The sequence below is a fragment of the Nicotiana sylvestris genome, chromosome 5 (genome assembly GCF_000393655.2).
Source record: "Nicotiana sylvestris chromosome 5, ASM39365v2, whole genome shotgun sequence".
NCBI lineage: Eukaryota > Viridiplantae > Streptophyta > Magnoliopsida > Solanales > Solanaceae > Nicotiana > Nicotiana sylvestris.
Genome location: NC_091061.1, coordinates 48280311 through 48303860, shown reverse-complemented (window position 1 = coordinate 48303860; position 23550 = coordinate 48280311). Strand labels below are relative to the sequence as shown.

Here is a 23550-nt window from a genome sequence, read left to right as displayed (position 1 = left end):
TTTGACAACAACAGAGGACTAGAAAAATACCTTTTTAGGTCTTTCAATGCTTGTTGTAATTCCGAAGTCCATGAAATGAATTTTTTCTTCTTTTTCAAGAGCGAAAAGAAATGAATCTACTAAGTGCCACCAACCGGCCAGTCAATATCTGAACATCCTTTATACTTGTCAATTGATTAGGGATATGTTCTATGACCTTAATCTTGTCGGCATTCTCTTCAATTCCTCGTTGTGAAACCAAGAAACTTCCCAGAATTAACTCCAAAAGCACATTTTTTAGGATGGAGCTTCATGTTATATTTTCTCCGAATATCAAATGTCTCTTATAGATGAGCCAAATGATATCCTGCATTAAGAGATTTAATCAACATATTATCAATATAATCTTCCATAGTTTTACCAATTCGACGTTCGAACATCTTATTAACCAACCTTTGGTAAGTGACTCCGACATTCTTAAGCCCAAAAGGTATCACGTTAAAGCAGTATGTGCCTAAATTTGTGATAAGCGAGGTTTTTTCTTGATCTTCCAGGTGCATCCTAATTTTATTATACCCAGAATATGCATCAAGAAAGCTCATCAATTCGTGCCTGGCCGTAGCATTAATTATTTGGTCAATGTTCGTCAACGGAAAAAAATCTTTAGGGCATGACTTATCTAAATCTTTATAATCTATACACATCCTAAATTTATTATTCATTTTAGGAACAACCACTACGTTAGCTAACCAATTGGGATAATTTATCTCTCGAATTGAACCTATATTCAGTAATCGCGTTACCTCTTCTTTAACAAATCTGTTTCTGACCTCGGCTATCAACCATTTCTTCTATTTTACTGGAGAAAAGTTAGGGTCCAAACTTAGTTTGTGGACAATCAATTCCAGTGGAATACCTAATAATCCATATTAGTTTTAAGAAAATCAATAATTTTAAGTCTTAGTTCGAGGCTCAACCCCATTCCCAAATGGAACTTCCTTTGTAAGAACTCCGTGAACAAAGCAATTTGTTCGAGCTCCTCTGTGGTTGACTTTGTTGCATCTGTTTCCTTCGGTACCTGGAAAGACCTCGGTACCTAATAGAAATCTGATGAGCCCTCTTCCCTATTACCTTCAATCAGGATGGAAGAGGGCTTTGGTCCCTGTAGTTTCTATTTGCTTGTTCCTTATGCCTTGCTACTGGACAAGGTAACTGCATTCATTTCTCTTGAAGCTGGTTGGTCTCCTCTAATCTGTTTGATCCCCTTCGGTGTGAGGAACTTCAGCAGTTGATGGTAAGTCGATGGCACAACCTTCATTTCATGAATCCATTGCCTTCCAAGAATCACGTTGTATCCCATATCGCCATCCACCACTTCAAACAAAGTGGTCTTTATTACGCCATTGACATGTGTGGGAAGTAAAATCTCTCCTCGAGTCGTCACACTCGTTAGGTTGAACCCGTCCAGAAGCTTCGTTGCCGGAACTATATTTCCAGTTAACTTTGCTTGTTCCAAAACTCTCAACTAAATGATATTAACTGAGCTACCTGGATCGACCAACACATGTTTAATTCTAAAATCTAAAACATTAAGTGATATTACCAGAGCATCGTTGTATGGTAAAAGAAGGCCATCAACATCTTATTCTGTGAAGGTGATTTTATCATCTTCTGCTGTTTCTTGGATCCTCTTACCATGAGTTACCGATATATTTGTCTTCTTTGCTACTGAAAATTCACTCCATTTACCTCAACACCAAAGATCATGTTTATCGTTAGGCGAGGTGACCCTGCAGCCGGTTTGGCTGGTTTCACAGCATCTCAATTCCTCTAATAATTGTTCTTGGCCTGGTCACTTAAAAATTCTCTAAGGTGACCATTCTTCAATAACGTTGCAACCTCTTCCCGAAGATGCCGATAGTCCACAGTCCTATGGCCATACGTTCCATAGAATTCACACCATAAATTGGGATCCTTTTAACTAGGATCTGATCAAATTTGTTTTGAAAATCTTATCTCCTTAATGTTTCTCAAACCAGTTCTAACAAACTGACATTGAAGTTGTAATCAGATAACTGGGGATATGTTGAATCCTAGGACCCTGATGGTTCCTTCTCTTGTAAAGCTGTGCTACTCCGACCATGATCTGCCCTTCTATTAGAAACAAACTTGTTTGATGACTAAAACCCTTTATTTCCACGCCCATCAGCTCTTTCGTAAGGTTGAAAATGACTCTAGGAAGACCTCTTGTCTGCATCTAAATAAGTTTTGAATAGTTCCTGATTCTGATCGTAATTGTGTCCCTTAGATGGCACCAAAGAGCTCAATTGATCATTTTCAATTCTGATTTTTGATTCATAATGGTTGTGGACATCTGCCCATGTGGTTTCCTGAAATTCTGATAGGCATTCCTTCAATTTTCTAAAGATATTGGAGCTCGACAGATTTAGACCTTTGGTGAATGCTTCAGCTGCCCACTCATTTGGTACTGCCAGAAACAACATCCTCTCCTTTTGAAATCGAATTATGAACTCTCACAACAGTTCAGACTCTCCTTGAGCGATTCAGAATATGTCTACTTTCCTATCTTGGACTTTTCTTGCCCCAACATGAGCTTTAATAAAAGAATCTGCAAGCATTTCAAAAGAGTCAATCGAATGCTCAAGTAAAAGAGTATATCATGTTAAAGCACTTTTTGTTAAGGTTTCACCAAATTTCTTCAAGAAGACAGATCCAATCTCATGTGAGGCCAAGTCATTTGCCTTTACAGCCATAATGTAAGTTGTGATATGCTTTTTTGGATCCGAAATTCCATCGTACTTAGGAATATCATGTATCTTAAATCTTTTCAGAATTAATTTCGGGGCCACACTTTGTTTGTACGACAACTGTGTATACTTCTTTGAATCTCGTCCCCTCAACACTAGTGTTGCCCCCGAGATCTGATCCATTCGAGCATGGAAATTTTTAGTATTTTGGGCCACTCATTCATTCATTCATTCATTCATTCATTTTTCTCATGAATCTCATGAGATTTGTTTTAAAAGGATCATTAGCACTGTTGTTATTTCCGGATCCACTACCTGCACCACATGCCTCATTTTCATTAAAATTGAACTCCTCCTTTGAAGCAACGTTGCCGGTTCTTTGCACTATTTGATTTGCATGAATGCTGGGAGGAACTCAAACTCCTCTATTGGAGTTATTGGAAGCAACCGAAAGCGCCTGCTTCAACTCCGTCATTACCCGGTCTTGTCTTGAGAGATGATTCATAATTTTCCTTTGTTGCGCTCTTAATATTTTGACTGTTTCAACAACAAGTTCATCGTCCATATCTTTAGGAGTTGGACTTCTCACATGTCGAGGATTTCGTATTTCGCAAACCAGAGTTGTTTCATCTCCTTCGTTGCAAGTTTCACTAGTTAAATCATCAAGCCGGAACACATCCTTACGCTCGTTGTTTGTTATAATGTTGTAAGAGTTGTTCACATCGTTAGTTGTCATATCTGATTTTTATCTTACTCAAGAAAAGTGTCAAACTATGTTAGTAACTGATGAATGGATCAAAGTAATAACACAATTGTCGGTGCCCCATGGGAGCGCCAAACTGTTTACCCGTAAAATGGTACAGTTGAATTTGTAATGTGGTTTATGGATACGTGAATTAATTTAATCCAAGAATATAAAATAATCAAGAACATAAACAAATTATTAAAAATAAATTAAAATAAAACACAAGCCTGACTGTGGGTTGGACTTCTTCGAAAGCAATAACAAGAGCAATGCGAAGAATAAAATAAAGAATATTGTTTTATGGAATAAGAGCTAGTTTTGCCCTTTAAGTATATACAATGTCTTGTGCCCTATAATGAATATAAATTTTCCAATTTATAGCTCAATTCATGGAGACAAGATCCCCAAATCAAACATTTCTGTAATACGAATAAAATCTCTCTTGATGGCTGAATAATGACAGGATATTAATGAAAAGACTTTGTAACGCTTGCTCATTGAGTGTTGTATTTCCCAACCGATATCTTCCCTTCAAATGTCCGTCCTCAATTTCACTTTCTTCGGAACTCACCCAGCACCGGTCACATGTTGTCACCGGTGCCAGCTATTTGTTGACTCATATCTTACTTGTCTTTGCTTCGACGTGTCAATTCATCGAGCATCCACATGTCGTTTATCAATTTTACCCCATACAAGTAGTAGTTACTAGTACTACTCCCTATGTTTCAAGTTATGTGGACCTATTTGACTGGGTACGAAGTTTAAGAAAAGAGAGAAGATTTTTGAACTTGTGGTGTAAAATGAGTTATATATATTTTGTGTGGCTATAAATTATTGCATAAAGATAAATTTTTTCTAAATAAGGAAATGTGTCATTCTTTTTGGCACAGACTAAAAAGGAAATATGTTTACATAAATTAAAATGGAGGAGGTATTTATTAAGCTTACTTTCATAAATTTAAAAAGCTTATCTTTTAACATGACAAAAGAAAACTTCTATATTTGTATACGGTGAAATTGGAGGGTCCGATTTCTCGTCATCGAGGCACCTCAGAAGATCATCTTGAAGCCTAGAGACTACAAGGCTATGGTTGAGTTTCCTCCCTCAAGGTTCATCGACGCCCGACATTGGGAGAATGTTGACCACGGCTATGGTAGAAATGGGGAGTTCCCAAGGCATGAAGCTAGAGCCGATAAAACCTGTCAGGCTAGTCTGAGACTGTATCGGAGCATTAGCTAAATGTCCTATCTCCATATATTTGTAATAAATATACTTGTACTATGTTGGGATTTCCTCTCTTATATAAAGGGGATCCTTGTCATTTTGTAATCCCCCGTTACTTTAGTTGCTCCACATGAAATATACAAGAACATTCTCTCTGCTCTCTAACATGTTCTCTTGATATTATTGCTTCAATTTACTATCTTCATTATTGTTCACCATTTATTGCTTATCATTGGCCATAAAGATCCTTCGTTGATTTTATTAGAACTGCTAGTCATACTTCGACCACCTTCGATAGCTCTCAACCGAGCACCGGAATCGACCTCGAGGCCCCCGAATCGACAAGCTCGAAGCCTCGATAATTAACCTATCGGTGTGGTTATCACATTATCCTTACTCTCATTTCGTCTCTAAGTCTCACATAGACAACATCAACTGCTTAACAACTAGAATAAAAATAGATCAGTCCCATAATCAAATTTAATTATTATTACCATTTTCACTGTAAACAGTTTGGCGCCCACCGTGGTGCTAAAAATAATAATGATTATTTTTTTGCTGATTTTACTACATAACGCAACTTATCTTTCACGCTTTCTCTTGTCCAAGATCTTCGATTTCAGGTCGAAATGTCTAACTCAGTGAATGGAGGTGAAAACAATAATTTTGAGGACCACGGAGAAAACGGTGTGGCTGCTCCAGGTGTTGGTTTGCCACCATGAAACCTTGATAATGCACCAGGATCAATTCCGGCGGACGCAGTCTCGCACGATGCCCAACTTGGCGATGTAAGCTCGCACACCAATAAGAGTGTGCACCAAGGAGATCAATAAGAAGCTTAGGAAACCCAAACTAGGGAAGAACGAGAGGTTAGCCTTCATGTTATTTTTGAAATGTTGCAGGCACAATAGCTGGCTATTGCTCCGCTGCAAAGTCACCAGAAAAATCCTAGCACGATAGCACCAGGGAAGCTTCCCTAGCCGAACAGGTACCGAAGAGATCGAGAAATAACGGGTCAATGACCGATCCCGTCATCATAAAAATGTTCGAGGACCTCACCAGAAGGATCGAATTGCGCGAGAAAATGATAGAAGCCAACAACAAAAAGATCGAGACCTACAACTCCAGGGTCGACCAAATTCTGGGTGCACCCCCGATCCTAAAAGGGGTAGATTCGAAGAAGTTCATACAAAGACTATTCCCAGAGGAGGCAGCTCCAAAACCCATCCCAAAGAAGTTAAGAATTCCAGACCTTCCAAAATACAATGGAACCTCAGATCCCAATGAGCATGTCACCGCCTACACTTGTGCGGTAAAGGGAAACGACCTAAGGGACAACGTGATCGAGTTCGTCTTACTAAAGAAGTTCTGGGAAACACTCTCGAAAAGGGTCATGATGTGGTATCACAACCTAGCTCCTAACTCCATAGACTCATTTGCCATGTTGGCAGATTCCTTCATAAGGGCACATGCTGGAGCCATCAAGGTGGCCACGAGGAAATCCGACGTCTTCAAAATTAAGCAAAGGGAGAACAAGATGCTGCGAGAATTTGTATCTCGCTTTCAAATGGAATGAATGGAACTACCACAGGTCTCCGATGACTGGGTAGTGCAGGCCTTCACTCAAGTTCTGAATGAACGAAGCTCGGTGGCTTCAAAGCAGTTAAAACAGAATTTGGTCGAGTATCCCGCTATGACCTGGTTGGACGTCCATAACCAATACTAGTCAAGATCAGGGTCGAAGACGACTAGCTAGGGGCCTTCTCGGGCTCAGTATACCCAAGTAGACTTCTGGCGAAGGAGCCAAAGCCAAACAAATAAAGATATCAGCTGTACATCGAAGACAGAAGGAATGCCCCGAGGTGCAACCTACCTCGCAATGATCAAACGATAGACCGATGATAGAATCCTCGGGGACTCATCTCCAGGAATTCCTCAACGACCAAGCCAAAAATCAGTTCTGGGAAAGAGGGGAGGCCAATAAGAACGAAACGAATGAGCCACAGCATGTAATCCATATGATCTTGGGAGGCATCGATGCCCCACAGGAACCCGTGATGAGAAGGATAAAAATATCCATCACCAGAGAAAAGCGAACCCGGGGGTACATACCCGAAGATGCCCTCACATTCAGCGAAGAGGACATTAAGACCTTGTCTCAACCTCACAATGACACACTGGTAATCTCTTTCCTCGTAAATACATTTCAAATAAAACGTGTACTCATGGATCCAGGTAGCTCGGCCAACATTATCAGGTCGAGGGTAATAAAGCAGCTCAGACTGCTTGACCAAATTGTGCCCGCTACTCGAGTCCTCAATGGATTCAACATGGAAAGAGAAACAACGAAAGGAGAAATCACCCTCCTAGTCAACGTGGCTGGCACAACCCAAAACGTCAAATTCCATGACATCGAAGGAGACATGAGGTACATCGCCTTGTTCAGACGGCCGTTGATACACTGCATGAGAGCAGTACCATCCACCCTCCACCAAATGATGAAATTCCCGATGAAGGATGGGATTAAAATCGTCTACAGGGAACAACATGCGGCGAGAGAAATATTCGCAGTGCACGATGTGGCACCGGCACCAATACCTCCACCCGCAAAGGAGCCAGAGGGTAATCAAATTACATCTTCGGTTAAGCCAGATTAAACAAAGCAAAGGACCATACTACGTCCTCGTCACAAGTGACTAGGACGTATCAGACCTCGAGACATCACCGACAAGGTTTTTAACGAGGCAACATACATATGCTACCTAAGGAATACTCAACAAGTATTCAAGTCTTCCTTTGCAATCAACCTCAAATACTGGGGGGCATCCCCCAAAAGGCCATCCACTCGGAAAAGCTAAGAAAATGCCAAATGGGGTCCCAATAAGAAAATGATATACTGGGCCAAACGGTCAAGCGAACCGTGTCCGCATATCCAGGCCACCGACGGTGAAAACATGTACACTTGCATGAAGTAATCGAAGAATATCTTTCATCAAAGCATCTCACACTCCAAAAGACACTCGGCACCTTTGCAAAAATGACTCATCTGACAAAAATGTCCCGAGCACTCGGGGACTGGCGTCAACAATTCAACACCTGAACGACCTCTGGGTCGGGACTCCAAACTCATAAGCCCTTAGTGAGGCAACATGAAAATCACGAAACGTTTCCAAGGCCGAAAGTGTCCTGAACACTTGGGGACTGGCGTCAAAATCTCAAAAATCACATGACTTCAGGGTCGGAATCGCCAAAATCGTAAGCCCTCAATAAGACAATACCAAGTTTACAAGTAATGGCTCCTGAGCCAAGAAACCCTCGACGACCCGGGGACTGCCGTCAAGCGCCACCTCCATCGACTTATCAAAACCCAAGGTCGTAAGGCCACATGCTGGCAGCCTCGATCTTGTAAGACCTACATAAGGCAACAACAATATCTATAAGACCTCAAGCAAGGCATGAACAATACTTGTACTAAGTATCCAAAACTATAAGATCTCAAATACATGTAAAACTGTAAGACCTCAGAGGCATGTAAAACTTGTAAGACCTCACTAAAGGCATAAACCCGATCTCAAAGTTTCGGATATGTATCGAACTTGTAAGACCCCTAAAAAGGCATACCCTCGATATAGATGCCAAAACTACTTCACTCGGGACTTAAAGGCTTCGGCCGAAAACAAATGACTCAGGTCACAAGGTTGTACCATCCAAACTAACGCGACTCGGGGACGCCCGACCATTGCTATAAAATTATAGGCCTTCAATTACTTCGAATCTACTTTGAAAGAACCGATTAAATAGGCTACCCTCGATATAGGTAAAAGAGCTTCGACCATGTCAGCTCCAAATCACAGGCTTCGAGATACTCAGCCTCCGAGCCAAACCTCCTGAGGTGCTCGATTATCGCCACATAACGACTTATAATTGAGGTTTTTATCGAACCGTCGAAGAGTCAGGCAAAAATTATTTCAAAAAGTCCTTAACGAGGGAAAAATAAAGCCAATAAAAGGCCGCTCCGACCCAAGGCATAAGAGTCATTGTCGCTAGCTCATCTAAAAGGTCACATCGACCAAGCGCGCAAGAGCCTACGGGCCACCCTAGTGAGCCCCAGGGCCATACCACGAATCTAAGGATTCCTACCAACTCAAAGGCCAATTGATTTGGCTAAAATCTAGCAAACAGAAGCCTAGAAGATACAAAATTGCGAGGTTTCCCCCTCATACACACATGTAATAAAATGCAAGCTCCATTTACAGCATACTATGAAAGTACTATATACAAAGACAGAGAAAGAAAATCAATGTCCCCCTTGGGGACTGTGACCCGACGGCCCCGTCCTCACCATCAGACAGAAGTAACCGAGCATCACGCTCGTCCGCCCTCGCTCGTGCCAACTCTTCCGAGAGGACGAAACCCATAGCACATATCTCCTTGAGGGTCTTTCTTTGAGACTTACAACGAGCATATTCTTCAATCCTCCCTTTGCATTCGAGGATCCTTCTCAGCTCAGCTTGAGCATTAGTAGCGTCCTTTAAATAGATCGCCATCTCCTGGCCAGCCTTAGTTCGGCTTATTACAGCTTTAGCCTGGGCATCAACGATCTCAGCCCTGACCTTCGAAAGCTCGGACTCGAGCTTCGTAATCATATCTGTTTGAACCGAAGTGTTATCATGAGCTAAGAGAAGTTGAGCCTCAAAAGCGGGAACTTTAGCCAGAGCACTCTTCCCCTCTAAAGCCTGAGCCTCCGCCCGAGCTTTTAGCTCATCATGCTCACGCCTGGCTCGGCCAGCTTCATCCCGAAGACACTTCAAGGCCTCCGTCTTTTTCTGCAATTGAAATAAATAAAGTGTTAGCCTCAGAAGCTAGAAGGCGGAATGTGCACTCACTCAGGACAGAAAATTACCTGCTCTTTCAAGTAGCTCTCATAATTCAAGCTCCGGCTCACCTCATATCACAAGTGTACCAACTCGACTTCCTTTTCATCACAAAGGAGCCTAAGGGATCTCTTCTCATCCAGAGCTTTCCACAGCCTGGCTTCAAGATGAAGCAGCCCGGACTTAAGTTTGTCGAAGGCCTGCAAAATAAAACCTAATAAGGAAGGGAAGGTGCGAAGCTCGAAAGGCCTGTGCCGAAACTCACCACGAAGTGAAGCCGCTGGGCTTCCTCGAAGACCGAGCACGTACGCCAACCTAGCTCCCTTAACTACGAAAGGGTTGACTCCGGTCGAGGCACAATCGCTTGGTGCATGCGACCCCGGGTTTCTAGTATCCCTCGAAGTACTGTCGATGGAAAAAGAAGGCGACAGCAATGGAGAAACCATCTTTCCAGAACAAGGAACCACAGACGCGGCAGGATCAGATGATGTTTCCACTCCAAAGCCCCGGTCCCGTTTTGCCTTGCTTTGAATGTCATCGCCCTGTAAAAGCATCTCTTGCTCATTGTTGTCATTTTTTAGCCCGGAGGCTGGCAACCCTACCCCCTCTCCAGAGGAGCGTGGCCTTGCCTCGGAAGGCTCTCCGATGCCTACAACAACAAGATTAATACACATAAAGGGAAAATGCCTCTCCAAATGAAGGAAGGGAAAGGAAAAAATAGCACAACGTGTACCATGATGTTTTGCTTCCCATTTGCCCTGGGATAAAGCTCGCCACTTGCGCTCATCACAGGTCGAGTGGGTCACCAACTTCTGAACTCAATCAAGCAAATCGGGAACGTCACCCGACGCCCATAAAACCGCTGCAGAAAAAGAAAAGAAGGCACGATTACAAAACCAGCTTTCGCCATAGACAAAACTGAGAAGGCACGGAATGCACCACTTATGTGTATAGTTCCATTCCTCAGGGAATGGTATAAGCTCCGAGGGGATATTGTCAGCGGTCCGCACTCGGATGAAGCTACTCATCCACTCCCGGTCTCCATCTTCCTTATCATCAACAACAAAGGGCACGGTCGAACGACATCGCAAGGTTAGCAGACCTCGATGGTGAAAGGGCCGGTACAGCCTAATAAGATGACTAAGAGTAAATTCAAGCCTCGCCTTCTCCGCGGAAAATCTCATCATCAACAGGGTTCACCAAAATGACGGGTGGATCTTCGCCAAGGTAACCCGATACTTTAAACAGAAGTCGATCACAATTCTATCAAGGGGGCCCAGTGTGAAAGGATACGTGTACACACTCAAAAATCCATCGGCACGATCCGTGATGCCCTCATCTGGGAAAAATGTCTGTAACACTACTTTCTCCCCCATCTGCAGTCTTTTCTCACTAACTCAAGGTGCTCTTATCCTATCGAAGAAGTAATCTTCAAGTTATACTCTCATTGATCCTGAGTGTCGGAGGTGGAACTCTCCCTCTCTGCCGAACAGACCTCGATGTAGCACTCATGGCCGTCACACCTTCTTTTTCTACCCAGAAAAAGGGATATAAAGGGAGTTTTTTCCAATTAAAGTGACAATCGAAACGGAATTATTTATATTAAATTTAGAGGTGCCACTTGGAGTAATATGGCGTCCTAAGTCACCAGTTTAAAATTCCGAATCGAGGAAGTTTGACTCTGTTCTACAGTACGCGAAACATAGAAATCCGGGTAAATAATTCTATTAACCCGGGAGAAGGTGTTAGGCATTTTTGAGTTTCGTGGTTTTAGCACGGTCGCTCTATTATTATTATTGGCCTAATTATCTAATTAATCACATGTTTAAAGCCTATTGTGCATTTTATTCCTTCTACAGCTTTTAATTATTTATGAAATTATTTTCTGAAATAAGGCACGATTGTCGTACACTTGTCGATTTAGTACATATAGTGAATCGCGTCACGGGAACCGTACCCACGATCTACAATGTGTTTAATTTATTAACAAGATTAAATTATGGTCGGATCACATAAATGTACCTCCGGATATTAAAATTGTGTATCACAACTACGTCATGGGAACCGTACCCGTAGCTATGACACTTTATTTAATTAATGCGCCTAAAGCAAACTACGAGAATTCAAGGCATTTTTCTACATCAGTTAGATAATTAATATGAGGGCCATAGATTAGGTGATTCAATTGTAAATGGCACGCCTCAGTTTATTTCAAAGGATTTATGCTCAACCAAGCGAACTACGGATGTTCATATACTCAGTAATTTATATCTTTTCTTGACTAACAATTTCTCATCAGCAACCAAATACTCACATTGGACAGAAACGCCACACTCAAAACATTTAAATAATTCAAACCATAGTCAGCATCTTTAGGCAACTAGTTTTAAACCCCAAAAGCAAATTAGAAATTAACAATCAGTACTAGAGCTGAAAATGATTTAATCAAGCAATGACATGAAACTTGATAAGATATCTGAATAGCTCAGTCCGAGCTGGTTAAGATTCATTATATTCTTTCATTCCAGAAGTAACAGTGAGATCAAGGTAGATATTTTTTGCTTGAATATGATTTATTACCCTTTCAAATTTCTGACTCCAAACTCCAAATGAGAAAAACACCATAGGGACCGAACGGAAAATGCAAGCTCAAACCTCGAACCAGCAACCTCCACACGAGTCAAACTCAACGGCTCCATACACGCACGCTAAAAATTGGGCTCTAAGACTCTTAAAATTGTGGTCCAACACCTTAATTAACCCCCTTTAATATAAGATAATAATACTATACAATGCAAAAAATAATCATAACTAATTAAACTAAACTATATTAAAACATGAAACTATTTTTTGTAGTTTCAAGATTATATAAAGATAAAAATAAAGTACTATTTTTGTATATATATTTTATTTAAATTTATGAAAGATACATAAACTAAAATATTTTTTTGTGACGAAATAAAGTAAAAGAGTCAAAATTAGTTGAAATAGCGATATTAGGCCTAAACTAAATATTTACATGCTAAAATATAAAAAATCTTGGGGAGGATAAAAAATCACATGTCTACAGCTGCCCCTCTTGACTGGGAAAGCGAAGAGTTTTCAGACAAAGAACGACTAGATAGGTTTTTTTAACCCGACCCTTATTTAGAGAGACCAAAAACTTAAGAGAAAGGAGAATGTGACCGAGCCCTGGTATCTGAGCTGCCTACATATCCTTGTCTATAAAGGAATCAGGCCACGTATAGTTCAGAATTATGAAGAGTGATGGAGTATACTGAGGTGGGGAGCCTGTCGAAGTGCCGTTCCGTCGAGGTTTTGGTCTGCGGCCCTGTTATTACATCAAAAATAAAAAAATAAAAAAGACTAACTAAGCATGTCAACTATGAGTTACTCCCTCCGTTCCAGTTTATGTGAACCTATTTCCTTTTTGGTCTGTTCCAAAATGAATGACCCCTTTCTAAATTTGGAAACAATTTAGCTTAAACTTACAATTCTATCCTTAATGAGAAGCTTTTATAACCACAAAAATACTCTGGACCCCCTTTTGAACTTGTTTAGGACCACAAATTCCAAAAGTCTTCATTTTTTCTTAAACTCTGTGCCCAGTCAAATAGGTTCACATAAATTGGAACGGAGAGAGTACACGATTCCTATCTATAAGTCTTCTGAAGCTTGATCTTGAGTCTTAAAGGGCTCTTCATGCAGACTTTAGATTTGAACCTTGACGCTTACTAGCTGCAGGTGCTAGTTCATTCTTCTTCGGATCAAGACCGGACATGCAATGCTCATGATTTCAGCCATGTCTTGAGAAGTTCACATCTTTCTCTACTTCTGCATTTTGGATTCACGTCTTTTTTTTGTGACTAACGTCTGTTGATCATCTCGGACTGTAGACTCACATTCTTGCTACGAACTGCTGCTACTTCTTACCTGAATTGAATTCTGAAATGATTTCCCTTGTTCTCCAGGTGGGTGCCTGTTGCCGATACTTGAATTGAATTCCCTTGTTTCTTCAGGTGGGCGCCTACTGTCGATACTTGAACTAAATTCCCTTGTTTCTCCAGGTGGGCGCCTGCTGCCAATACTTGAACTGAATTCCCTTGTTTCTCCAGGTGGGCACCTGCTGTCAACACTTGAACTGAATTCCCTTGTTTCTCCAGGCGGGCGCCTGCTATCAAAACTTGAACTGAATTCCCTTGTTTCTCCAAGTGGGTCCCTGCTGCCAATACTTGAACTGAATTCCCTTGTTTTTCCAGGTGGGAGCTGAATTCCATTGTTTCTCTAGGTGGGCGTTTGCTGCCAATACTTGAATTGAATTCCCTTGTTTCTCCAGATGGGCGCCTGCTGCCAATACTTTAACTGAATTCCCTTGTTTCTCCAGGTGGGCGCCTGCTGCCAATACTTGAACTAAATTCCCTTGTTTCTCCAGGTGGGAGCCTGCTGCCGATACTTGAACTGAATTCCCTTGTTCCTCCAAGTGGGCGTCTGCTACCAATACTTGAAATGAATTCCCTTGTTCCTCCAGGTGGGCGCCTGCTGCCAACACTTGAAATGAATTCCCTTGTTCCTCCAGGTGGGTGCCTACTGCCAATACTTGAAATGAATTCCCTTGTTTCTCTAGGTGGGCGCCTGCTGCCAATACTTGAACTGAATTCCCTTGTTTCTCCAGGTGGGCACCTGCCATTAAAATAAAACAGACAAAACAAAAGGAACTTTTCTACCCCAATTTGGTACCGGGAACATCTGTGAGTGTTAATCGAACCTTGTTATCAAAAGAGCTATAAGAAATCAAAAACTAAATCTCATTATCCAGGGGGACCCTGAAAACTAAAGTTAAATCTCATCTTAAGAGTGAAAACTTGAAAGCTAAATTCAACTTCCTAAAGGTAAAACTTATGCTAGATCTCATTATCTAATGAAGGATTTAAAACTAAGTCCCATTATCCATGAGGGTACTGAAAACTTGAAATTAAATCCCATTATCCAGGAGGGTCCTGAAAAGCCGAGAATGAACTTACCTGAGCCATGCTCTCTTCCTGGAGGATCTCTGTAGAACGAAAACAATTCCTTGCCCTTGAACCATGATTTTCCTCATGGAGGGTTCCTATAGATCGAACAAATTTTCTTTCTCCTTCTCAAACCACCTTTGTGCTGACAAAATTTGGGCATAACATTTGAAAATATTCAAGCTTCCAAGCTTTGATTTGGACACAATTTTCATCCCTGTTTCAAACAAAGAAAACTTGTGAGTTTAAACATGGTGGTTGGTTTGTGGCCTTGACGTTGAGGGCGATTACTCCATCACTTCCCATGATAACTTTGATTTCAACTCGAAAGACCTTGCTTGTTTATTGACTGACCACTTTTTTTGTCACCCTTATCATAGAAAATACCTCTGATTCGTTCAAACCCAAGCCCTATATCTGTTGCATTGTGATCATGAATTGACATATACCGAACCTTTGTATTTCACATGAATCCCAAAGCACATCAATTGCCACCCACTCAGTGCGCATACTGTTCTTTCCTAACTTAAGCCACTTTGATATACTAGCCAGACTCCGCTTTATGTAATTGGAAAGCTGGTAGTAAATTTTGAAGTTATTTCTCACTTGTTCTGACCAAACAGACTCAGGAAGAGGAAGTAAACAAACCAAAAGGAACAGAGTAAGGGACAATAGAAAGAGATGATACCTAACAAGAAAATCACAAAGTAGAAACTTATGAGATGTGGATACCATCTCTAATAACCATGACATGCACCTTTGGTTTAAGTAGCATAATCAGTCAAGCAAGTCTAATATTCAACTCTTGTTGTACCTCTTCGCCATGAAATTGGGCTTCAATGCTCCGATTATCCTATCTGATTCACGATCCTTATTCGACTTGTAGTGCCCGAAGGGTTTTCACCATCAAACCTCTCTCATTTTGTTCTTTCTCTCAACTCACTGTCGTCTTACGGTGCCTGTGAAGGTTTTCATCGATAAGACTCTCTCATTTTGTTCTTTTTCTTTTTATTTCCTCTGATTCTGTAGATGACAAGGCATTGACCATAGTAAAACATCATATGCTCCCGACATGTTTAGCTCGACACTCTCAAAGATTATCTGGGAGGTCTTTTTGGACTATAATATGGCTTTTGGACGGGGTTAGAAAGAAAGAATATCATAAAGGCTCAAAATAACTAAGACAACGGGGTTGATTTATTTACAACTTTTGGAATCCATTATAAAATTTTGCCCCAATTTCCAAAATAATGGAATCTGATTCTCTTTTTTCTGTTTTTCTTTTTGAAATGGAATTTCTAAAAAAGACTGCTCCTTTTTCGACTTTATGGGATTATGAAATATTTTATTTGGTGCGACCGAACCGTAAGGCTGCCTACGTATCTTGTGGTGACAAGAATCAGGTCGAACGTAGTTCACAAGACTACTTTTTGTTACTATTTTCCTTTTTCTTTTTTTTTCTTCTTCTTCTTTTTCCCTTTTTTTTCTTTTTCTTTTTTTTTCTTTATCTCTATTTTTCTCTTTTTTCTTGAATTTCCCTTTTGGAATGCACTTTTTAAAATAAACCTATGGGGACGTGAACTTTTTTTCTTTTTTCGTATGACTCTAACTTGATTCCAAAAGAGGGGAAGTCAAATAAATCAGTACAGGCTCAAAAGGGTATCGAATGATATAAGTGTTTGGGTAGCTGAAAGAGGGCTTCCCAATCCCTGAAAATGCCAAGTACAACACGTTCAACTTGAGGAATGAAAAGAAGATCATGCACAACATTTCTTTAGCAGCTTCGGCATTGATATCACTGATATGCATTCCACTTTTCTTTAGCGACTTGTCAAGTACAGAACTCTCGTTGGGTAATTTCTTCTTCACAAGGGATGCCTTCCGTCAGTTCAGAGCAAACTCCCTTGGCTTTATCTTGTTACTTGAGGTGCACTTGAACTCAAAACCGCTCGCTTCAAATTGTCTGGGATGCACTCTCCTTTAATAAATTCTTGTCATCCTATTAACTTCCCAAATTATTTGTCCCAGTTTCACACAGTTCGGGCTTCAAACAATCTCAAAATGTCCAAATCTGTACTTATTTCCCTCAAACGTACCTATCATTTTCAAAATTGTTTTATTGCTTCATAATTAGATTGACTTTTAAGACCAGACCTAGAATTATGCGTGCATGTCATATCACTAGAGCCAACATGAAAAGAACTATAAAATAAAAAGGGAACTAAACAAAAACTGACTAGAATAACATAAAATAGGAAATTGCTTTAGACAGACGGTGAAAGGGTTTGAACAACAAAACAAGTAAAATAAACTGGGGTAACAACCCCGGAACATAACTAGACAACACTAAATGAGCTACTATGATTAAACAAACTAGGTAAAATAAAAGGATAGAAGGGTTTGAGTCACAGGACAATATCCGAATTACAACCCTAAAATGACCCGGACAACAGAAATGACAACAAAATAAACCACCAGAACTCCTCCCTGACTAGCCAAGAAAAGAGTGTCTTTCCAATCACCAAGCTCAACATCTTAGCCACTGAGTTCCACATTAATATCACTGGGACCTTCACCAACTTCAATCACATTGTCTTCACCAAGTGGCTCATTGACGCCTTTGACCAACCCTTCATCATTGCAAACCATCCCAACAATTTGTGCATTGTCATGTACCTATAGAGGATTATGTGTGACACTTGGGGTATTACTGCCTTGGACCACAATTATTCATTATTGAATCATTCTTTCTATTTCCCTTTTCAAAGCACGACAATCTTCAACATTGTGCCCCTGGGCATTGGAATGATATTCACACCTTTTAGCAGGGTCAAAGCTTCTCGCACGTAGGTCTATATAATTTGGAGGAATAGGTGCAATCATGTCGTAATGCTTTAATTTCTCAAACAAGCTTGCATAGGACTCTCCTAGTGGTGTAAATTATCTTTCAACCTTTGTTCCCGTCTACACCCTTGGCTTGGATGTGGGTTATAGGGCACTTGAAAATTTTGTGGAAACTGGTGGGGATTCTGCGGTGCTTGTGCTCGCCTTTTGGAGTGACCCAGTGGTTGGACAGATGGCCAGACGTTGTTCGGAGGATAATACTGGGATGGATTATGTAGAGCTCAGGGATATTCGTGGGGTCAGTATTGAGGCTGAAAGCGTTTAGAAGGAATGCCCATTAGATCCTGTCGTTAGCGGGGCTTAGCAACATCTTTTCTATCAATCGGGGGACTGACCCGAGCAACTTGTTCGTTCCATTTGAGCCAAAACTCCCTAAAACTTCCCTCGAGTTTCTTTTTCCATTTGAGATAGGGAGGAGCGGTCTGGGATAATATCTACATTATACTGAATGTATCGAACAAAATCTTGAGTCATGTCATCACATGTATGCCACTTATTGACATCTTGACATGTATGCCATTCCAAGGCTGCCCTAGTCAGGCTCTCACTGAAATACGCCATCAACAGCTCATCTTTCTCTTCAACACTTCTCATTTCGCTGCAATAACCTCTCAAATGGGCTACTGAATTTCCACATCCGTCATACAAATCAAACTTTGGCATCTTAAACCCAGCAAACAACTGGACACCAGGAAACAAGCACAAGTTTTTGTTAGACACGCTCACCTGCTCTAAGATTTTCACCTTCCTGGATATCTCATCTTGCTCCATCGTTTTAGCAGGCTTTTCAGTTTCACCGAGAGGTTCAAAATTAGGAGCGTAAGAGTATGGATCTGAGACCATGAAAGTTAGTTCTGGAGCACAGTGTTGGGCCTCGGGGATTTTGAGCACAGTCCTGCTAGAGGATCGAGGAAAGGTAGCTGGTGGATGAGCTACAAAAACATGAGTGGTCAAAAGAGCGGGATATGAGATGGTTTTGGCGGGTGGAGTGTGAAAAGGTTGTGGGGAGATATCAGCAGCAGTGTGAATCTGGATTTGTAACAATGGCGGAACGGTGACCAGGCTTTCAGGGTAGTTAGTGGGAAATAATGGTAGAGGACGCACACTAATCCATGCTTGGTATATTTCGGTCATCTGTCCTTTCAACCTTAAGACTTCTTCTTTCAACTCATATTCTAACCCAACAATCTCCTTAGATGGATCAATAACACCCGTGTCCAAGTCTTTGCTAGTCATGGCTACCTTGCTCTTTTATCTTGTGTTGTATGGATAAGTTACTTAATAACCACAAACCAACCACCCTTCTGCTCAATGAAGATAACAAAAGGAACAGAATGTGGTCATCCTGTTAGCATTAGGGCATTTAACAGCTAAAAATATCACATTGCGTGCAATGCACCTAGCAACAATTAACGGTTCTAGAATGACTTCGAGGTCACAAGGTCACTTGGCATCATCCCAATTTTGTTCATTTCAATCTTCTGTTTTCTTTCTTTTCTAGCACTGCTTGGCTTGCTCATTTTCCTTCCTTTTTTTCTTCTAATTATCACTCTTTTCTTTCCTCTCATTTCTCACATCCCATAATTTCACATTTTTTACTTTTTTTCTTTTTCTTTTAACTTTAAAAAAAGATTCAATCGAACCCTATGTAGGTTGCCTACGTATCATGACGCCACATAAATCAGATCTTTGCATAGTTCGGAAAAAGTAATGGATAAATTAAACTAAAAAAAATAAAAATCTTTTTGGATTATTCAATTACAACTTTTTTTTTGATTTTCAAATATAAAGCAAGAAATACGATAAAGGGAGACTTGACAAACTCAACTATACTACGACAAACTCTAACACCAACTAACATAATCAGTACTACTAAACATGACTATAAAGTACAAGACAACGTAAAAAAATAGACTCAAAACATAAAAAATCTCCTTTAGCCAGCTCTTGAATGCAGCGATCATGACTGGATGGTCCCGGGGTGTCTGTCATACTCAAACTCCGGTAAGTAGATTCACACCTCTATGAGAAAACTAAAACCAAATAGAGTTAAAGATTTAGAACGCTATGTAAGACAATAAAACTTCCTATCGGACACATGCAGGACGCGATTGAAGCTATTTTTGCAAAATGACCTATGCGGCTAAAAGGTGGCTAGAAATGCAAACTCAACAAAGGTGACCTCTAAGACATGGAAAAATTACTTTATACAAATGACCCATTTTGTAAAAATGGCCTATGTGGCCAAAAATGGCTAAGCATTGCTAATTCAACAGAATGGGCCCTAAAAAGAGAGAACACCTTGTTGTGGACGTAGGACTCAGAGACATGGGTTAATTGAACCACTTTTGCGAAAATAGCCCTATTTTGCAAAACGACCTATATGGCCAAAAGCGGCTAGACATGCAAATTCGACAAGGACGGACCTTAAAGTAAAGATACACCTAATTGTTGATTGAAGGCTCTCTAGACACAATTAAACAAATCACTTTGCGAAAATAGTCCTATTTTTGCAAAATGACCAATGTGGCCAAAAGTGGCTAGACCTGCAAGATTTGGCTACAACCTTCAAAGCCAAGAACCTAAGACTCACTAGGAAGACCGGACCCTATGTGGGTTGCCTACGTATCACGCCCCGATAGACGAGAATCAGGTGTGCATAGTTCGAGAGGATTGGATACGGGGTGAGAATTAAAAAAACAACTAATTTAGAGAAAAATATATTTTGTCTTTTTTGAAATATGATGAAACATGTAAACTTTTTTTGAATTTTCTTTTTCCTTTTTTTCTTTTCTTTTTGTGGAAAATGATGGGAAAGTGCAAAATCTTTTTTGGATTTTTCAAGTCTTTTTTCTCTTTCTAAAAAAAATGTGAAAGAAAAACATAACTGGCCTACTTGATTTTTTTTTTTACACTTCATCCTCTTTTTTTTATTTACCCTCAAACTTCATTGGTCCGCCAAATGACCTTTTTTACCCTTAAAAATTGCAACATGTAGCACATAAGATGCATCAGGATGGTCTTTTATTGTTTGGGTATACCTCTCCTAGACGGACTCAACCCCTATGTTGAGTTCCCAAAGTGAGATGCATGTGATGCAAACAAGCTTTCCTACCAGGGATCCCAGCATGAGACTATGTTATTCTATATTTAAATCCTATGTGTATTGTTCTAGACCTGACTTACCCGAGCGGACAACTCGAGTTGGGGGGAGGCAGCGTACCGATAACCAAAAGATCATCCGGCTTTGCAACTTGTCCGAACCTCATTCTAAATTGGGTGTGACTCTAATAGAAAAGAAGTCACGTCAGCGTGCACTTCTCAGAAGATTAGAAGAGAAGGGTTTTGCAGCATTTTATAAGCAGTTCAAATAATATCAAAGCGGTAAAAAGCGACAATTAGCACATTAGGCTCAAGCATGTAAAAATCAGATAATAAACAAAGCTAACTATAACAATTATTCTAAGCTCAAACTCTGAACCCTGGACCAAAGATTCTGGGTTTTTGTCCCCAAAAGAGTCGCCAGAGCTGTCACACCTCTTTTTTTTGCCCCGGAAAGGGATATAAGGGGAGTTTTTTCCAATTAAAGTGACAATCGAAACGGTATTATCTATACTAAATTCAGATTCGCCACTTGGAATAATTTATGGTGTCCCAAGTCACCGGTTTAAAATCCCGAATCGAGGAAGCTTGACGTTGTTCTACAGTCCACGAAACACAGAAATCCGGGTAAGGAATTTTGTTAACCCGGGAGAAGGTGTTAGGCATTCCCGAGTTTCATGATTTTAGCACGGTCGCTCAACTATTATTATTGGCCTAATTATCTGATTAATCACATGTTTAAAACCTATTATGCATTTTATTCCTTCTACCACTTTTAATTATTTATGAAATTATTTTCTGGAATAAGGCACGATTGTCGTACACTTGTCGATTTGGTACATATTGCGAATCGCGTCACAGGAACTATATCCACGATCTACAACATGTTTAAGTTATTAGCAAGATTAAATTATGGTCGATTCACATAAATGTATCCCGGATTTTAAAATTGTGTATCACAACTACGTCACGGGAACCGTACCCGTAGTTATGTCACTTTATTTAATTAACAAGCCTAAAGCAAACTATGATAATTCAAGGCGTTTTTCTACATCAGTTAAGATAATTAATATGAGGGTCATAGATTAGGTGATTCAATTGTTAATGACAAGCCTCAATTTACTTCAAAGGATTTGTGCTCAACTAAAGCGAACTACGGATGTTCATATTTAAAACTAATTTGAAATTAGGTATCACAACTACGCTACGGAAACTGTACCCATAGTTGTGATGATTTAATTATGTGCCTAAAGCAAACTACGAATGTTTATATGAGTTAATTATTTCCTAATGTTTGAGATTATTGTTGGTGGCCCAAGAGTTTATGGAAATTATTGTAGAAGAAGTATAATAAATTAGATATGGAAAGGTGGGTTAATAAATTCTTTGCCCCAAAATTCAGCCCAACCCAAACCACACTTTACATGTGAATACGGCCCATTTGACTTTAAACAAATTGTGATCTTCTTCCTTATGATTTCTTTTAACTCTAACGAAGGAGAACAACAAAAACGATTAATAACATATGCCGATATAACCAAAAGAATGAATTATAGCAATCATGAAATCTACATAAACCATTTAACATGAAATAAAATAAAATGACAATTAAAGAAGAAAAAAAAAATAAATGCTGGTGTTTTAACCCTCTGGCCCTTTTCATATACTTAGTAATTTATATCTTTTCTTGACTAACAATTCCTCATCTGCAACCAAATACTCACATTGGACAGAAACGCCAAACTCAAAACATTTAAACAATTCAAACCATAGTCAGCATCTTTAGGCAAATAGTTTCAAACCCCAAAAGCAAATCAGAAATTAACAATCAGTACTAGAGCTGGAAATGATTTAATCAAGCAATGACAGGAAACTTGATAAGATACCTGAATAGCTCAGTCCGAGCTGGTTTAGATTCATTATATTCTTTCATTCCAGAAGTAACAGTGAGATCAAGGTAGATATTTTATGCTTGAATATGATTTATTACACTTTCAAATTTCTGACTCCAAATTCCAAATGAGAAAAACACCATAGGGACCGGACGGAAAACGCAAGCTCAAACCTCGAACCGGCAACCTCCACACGAGTCAAACTCAATGGCTCCAAACACGCACGCTAAAACCAACCCGAAGCCCTCCTGCAAAGCCACAACTAGAGCAGTTACAGTTGCTGAATGGGATGATGGCATTCCACCAGATCTAACGAGTTGCTTAAGATCCCATCGTCTTTCCTTGTACCTACTGTTGTACCCTCACCTTATCCATTTTCCCTCTATCTAAATTGATTTAAGATTTGTAGCTTTATTATAGATTTGGGTATAGAGAGGAAGTGGAAGCAACGACGAAGGATCCTCCCAAGTCGAGTCTTAGGATTCTTCTGCTCTTTCCTTCTTTGAGAAATGAGTGCTTAAGGATTGAATGAAACAAGGCTGTTTTCGGGGTTCTCAGCTGCTCTAGGTTCTTCGCCGTTTTTTGTTTCTTCCTCCTCTCTTTCTCGTTTTCAGTCTATGTGTCTGCGCTTTGTTGGTTTTTTGAGACAGAAATGATGAATATAGGGAGGGGAAACAGCTGAAGCTTAAGGTTTCTAGCGTTTCTTTTGTTAAGTTTCAATGAAGAAGAAGAAGCTTCGCCTCAAATCATGGAAAACGGCTGATCTTTTTAGTTTAGGGATCTAGGTTAGTTCTTTTTTGTTGCTGATGGGTGTTTTAAGCAGTATAGGTTTTAGGTCTTAGGGTTGGGTTAATGTGTATTGGGTATTGGGCTTAATGAGCTAATTCGAATTGGCTCTAAGCCTCTTAAAATTGTGGTCTAACACCTTAATTAATTCCCTTTAATATAAGATAAAAATACTACACAATGCAAAAACTAATCCTAATTAATTAAACTAAACTATATTAAAATATGAAACTATTTTTTGTATTTTCAAGATTATATAAAGATAA

The 23550-nt window shown here is 40.0% G+C and overlaps 1 long non-coding RNA gene across 1 annotated transcript; it reads right to left on the bottom strand.

The window, feature by feature from the left end:
- Positions 1-19200: 19200 nt before the first annotated feature.
- On the bottom strand, positions 19201-23321 carry LOC138891216 (uncharacterized). Its single transcript, XR_011407568.1, has 2 exons — positions 22493-23321; positions 19201-19537 (listed from the first exon to the last, which is right to left on the bottom strand). It is a non-coding gene; the product is annotated as an uncharacterized lncRNA (long non-coding RNA).
- Positions 23322-23550: the final 229 nt, after the last annotated feature.